General features: G+C 41.3%; 1 long non-coding RNA gene across 1 annotated transcript; it reads right to left on the bottom strand.

The window, feature by feature from the left end:
• Positions 1–1,697: 1,697 nt before the first annotated feature.
• LOC135444311 (uncharacterized) lies at positions 1,698–3,774 on the bottom strand. Its single transcript, XR_010439205.1, has 3 exons — positions 3,550–3,774; positions 3,028–3,145; positions 1,698–2,422 (listed from the first exon to the last, which is right to left on the bottom strand). It is a non-coding gene; the product is annotated as an uncharacterized LOC135444311 (long non-coding RNA).
• Positions 3,775–4,416: the final 642 nt, after the last annotated feature.

Genomic DNA, 4,416 nt, shown 5'->3' with positions numbered 1-4,416 from the left:
AGCTTCCGGTTTTGTCTTAGGTGTGGCTGTCCTTCCTCAGTGCACACAATGCCCCTGCTCTGAGTCCACTGTGCCATTTGTGTCTTACATAGGTGCACCTAGACTGGGGAGTCTGATTTGTAAAATTGCTTTTAAGGATTTTTAAACTCTTGAGAATAAAAGAAACACATTTGCAAATTGCCATAATAGAAGACTGTGTGCGTTCCTTAACTTAGGATGGTTTGGTGGTGTGCAGTTCTCTCAGGATGAGAGTAACATTTTTTGACACGACAGTTTTTGTAATCAGATCTAATAGTATCAGGGTGTTTTTTCCAGTTTCCAGATTTTTCACTGAAGTGTGACATTTGAAAAGGAGATAGTGCTTTTGAGTTGTACTGACTGCTTGTCCAAACTCATCATCACATCCTGTCAGTGGCCTGGCCATTGCTCAGTGCTGGCTGATGCTGTGGACAGGAACAGGGGCAGATAGCAGATCACCACATCACATCAGATATGGCTGCTAGTGAAAGCAGGCTGAATGATTGGGGCAGAAGAACCCAGTCTGTAGAAACAAAATACTCATCCTTAGGGAATGCAAGAGAATTTTGATAGAAGCATTACTGCCTAAGGATCAAGTGCTCTTTACACTCTTTCTTGCTTTCTTACTCATTTGTTGGATAAGAGAGATACAAGGGGTGTTACAGCCCTGTGAGCTGTCCCAGAGGGAAGGAACAGTGTGTTTTGACTGTGAAGTGAATCCTTCCTTTTATTCTCTGTTGTTTTCTCATATTCCTGGAAAGATGCACAAGTGTAACAGAAAATGATTTTCAGACCACACTCTGTAATAGCACACAAAGGTGCAACCCTGCTGCAGGGTATGAGTGAAAACCAACTACTTACATGAGGTTTGGGCAAGGTTCCTATTTATTATATAAAATACAACAGATTTCATTCTGTGTTTGTTCTGTTGTATTTTATAGCCTGCTTGGAAAGCTCATTTCAGCCATGCTGAAATATTTTGGGCCAGCAGTAAGAGCCTAAGTTTTGTGGGAAACACTTTCAGCATCAGTCTATTGAGTCAGCACCTGCAGTATGTTTACTCAGTAAATGATGGGGCATAACCACACCAAGTTTAATCCAGCTAGTATGCCGTTTGACAATCATACAAATATAGCACTGTAGGTTCTAGTGAGGGCTCACAAATTTTACATATATATATATATATATACACACACATATATATATATATGTAGGGTTTTCTGCAGGTGGAGTCAGTGATGAAGTGTGTGCTGCTGAGTCTCTATTACTCCTGTTTCTAGCCAGATGAAAGTTAATGTGAGTGTGCCCACTACACCAGAACCAGCTCTTGTGGCAGGGGCATCTGCAGAGAGGCTGCAGTGGTGTCATAGCACAGACTGGGTTAGTAGCCAGAGATTAATGTAATTTATGACCTACATATGTTCCTAAATAGTAATGGAGAATTTTGTCTCAAATCACTGGGCAAAGCATGTAATTTCTTGGAAAGGAAGCTTTGAGGTAGAGCCCTACAATTAAATATTTAAAAGTGTCTTGCTGTTGATTTGCAGTTTATGACATCGTGCAGTAGTGCAGAACAGCCTACAACAGTTCTATAACTCAACAGCACCACTTTTAGAGGAAGACTAGGATGGTTGAAGAGCACTGGTACTTCAGGGAGAGTTGAGGCCAAGAGGTTTTTTAAAACACAGCTCATGCTGCAACACTTTATTGAAACATTTTCCCTCAGTTCTTGAGAAACTAACAATTCTGAAGGCATCTGAGACTCCTGTTCCAAACTCTCATCCCAAGACAATAATCAGTAAAGTGCTGGACTCCCAGCAGCCTGGGCCATATGTGAGTATTTTACCGGTATAAGGATAATGTAAGGCCAGGGCAGAGCACAGGACAGTGTTGGTGGTGCACAAGGGCTGTGCACAACATGACCTCAGTGACTTTGGAGCTGGGACACCATGGGCTGGTGTGTGCAGCAGGGAGAGTTTGCAGTCACTCGCAGCCATTTCTCACCAGAGCACTGGGGACAAACAGCTTCTATTTCCAAAGTGACACCAGGTCATATGTGGGGGTTTCTCTGTTAACTTGCTTGCTGGGGGCACTAGTTTATAAGCAAGGGACTTCTCTTGTCTCCAGCCAGCTGAAAAGCACTGGCCCTTCTTTCTGTGAGGTGCTGGGGTCAATGGTAGCAGGTGCTTCCAACACTTCTGGTGTGGTGAGCCATAATTGAAGTGAGAAGTCAACTGATGAAAAAAAAAATCTTCTTACATCTCTCTTCTTGCTGAGGTTCTTCTGCTAGTTGCCATGGGTTCCTTGGTAGTAACTTTAAATCCATTAAGTATTAAGCCACACAGTATCAATACTATGATTGTCTTTTCATCCACAGACCATCGGCTTTTTCCAGTTACAGGACCTAATATATAAAGCATATGAAAACAGAAAACAAATCCTGCTGTCATCAGGTGAAATTAGATTAATGTTTCCTTTTTAGGAAATTCCAGATGGTATGCAGAAAGGTTTCCCCTGAAACACTAATAATAAAGATTCAACACCTTCTGCTCTCTTTGAAAATACACCCTCTTGCAATTCATTCCACCATTTTTCTCCTTAATGAATAGAAGTAAATTTTCTGAAGACTAGGAAGAACTTCGTGCTGCTGTTTTTGTATGGAATACTTAAATTTTATAAAATTGGGCAACTATTCTAACATGCATAGTTAAGGTACATTTGTTCTGTACTAATCAAGACTCTCATAGTCCACCCTTCTGTATTTTTTTCTACAGAGGTTATCAGAGCATGAAAACAAGTTCTGATTAACCTTCTGTCAGGTACTGCAAGAATAAGAACAAACAAAAAAATGATAGAAAATTCCAGCAATTCTCCTGGGTTAAATGACCAGACAAAATCTGGATGGGTGGGTTTTCTTCAAGCCAATAATTTGAAAAGACAGGCAAAGTTCACAGGGGGCAGAGGAAATAAATCAAACAGAAAAAAAATTAAAACAATATGAATACTGACTTTCAGAAGTACCTCAGGGAATTAACACCTTTTATATAAGCCTTTAAATGGACATGCAGCTTTCCACCACAGAAACTGAACATCATTTCCAAGCAATGTCTTTTCCTTTGTGTCAAATCTGTGCCAACACAATAGTAAACACAGTGAATGCAATTTAAAAAGAATTAAAATCTTCATTATTACAACGAAATTAATGGAGAAGAGAAAGTAAATACTTCATATTTCAATATCAGGGAACAAAGTGAAGCAGTAAATGAATCAGGGTTTCACTTTACACTGATAATAGTATGACTTTAAAAAATCATATTTTTCAACGTCTGCAAGAATTGTTTTCTTAACAAACATTTCCAATTATATGTGAAACAAAGCAGCTGCTCATTTCCAAAAACAGATAACTATGTATTTTTAATTTATGTTGTCACACAATCCTTTATTACAAAGTAAAACACAAAGCATGTTGTTGAATTTTTTCACATCAGACAGCAGCTGACAGCCACTACTATAGTAGGTTTAAAAACTTACTTTTTTGTCTGTCTTGTCCCCAAGGAAATGTTTTGTTTCAGAGTGCACATATGCCTTTCAAAATGTACCTTCAGCAATATAAGAGCTGGAATGGTGTTATTCATGTTATTCATCCTTGGATTCAAGGACTCCACTTCAAACTCTTACCCAAAGTTACCAGGCTGCATTGCATGTGGCTTCAAGTGAAAGTGATTCAGTTTTCCACTAATTGAAAAGTACGGTGAAATTTAAAGAAACAGCTGCTTTTAAAAATGACTTTTCAAACCTCGCTCACACGGGGTCTGCTAGTGGTTAGCATTCAAGTCGAGGCGGAATTCTCCGTGCTTCCTTTGGCACAGGAGCTAATCCTGGTGCCTGGTTTCCATGGGAAGGCAGCCAGGCCCCGGCGCAGACAAGCTCCGCGCGTATCCCCGGAGCGAGCGCTCGCAGGACGCCTGGCCCCGCGCCTTCCTCAGCAACGCCGTAAATCTGCTGGAAGCCGGCAGCACAGGGCAGGCTGAGGCTGGGCTTTACTGCTTCTATTTCCTATCTCATTGCAGTCTTTCAGCCAGAAGATGTGTCTGCCAAGGTGCACATAGAGGGAGCTGGTGTAGATCCAGGAGTGAGCTTGTGCTATTGAATTCTGTCAGCACTGCAGCTTCACTCAGATAAAAATGTTAGCAAAGACAATAAGCTTGCAAAGGCTTGCAAAAGCTGTGTGATTTGCTCTTTTGTCAGGACCCAGGACATCGCTCTGGCTGTCCTGAGCAGCCAAGACCCCTGCCAGGGGGCTCAGAGACCCTGGCACAGAGCCCAAAATGCCTGTGGTTTTGATTATGACCCGTGGAGCAAATTACCAACCTTAGAAGAAGATCTGCAAGCCATGAC

This window comes from Zonotrichia leucophrys, chromosome 1, assembly GCF_028769735.1.
Source record: "Zonotrichia leucophrys gambelii isolate GWCS_2022_RI chromosome 1, RI_Zleu_2.0, whole genome shotgun sequence".
NCBI lineage: Eukaryota > Metazoa > Chordata > Aves > Passeriformes > Passerellidae > Zonotrichia > Zonotrichia leucophrys.
Note: the sequence above shows the minus strand (reverse complement) of the source record. Positions and strands in the feature narration are given on the sequence as shown.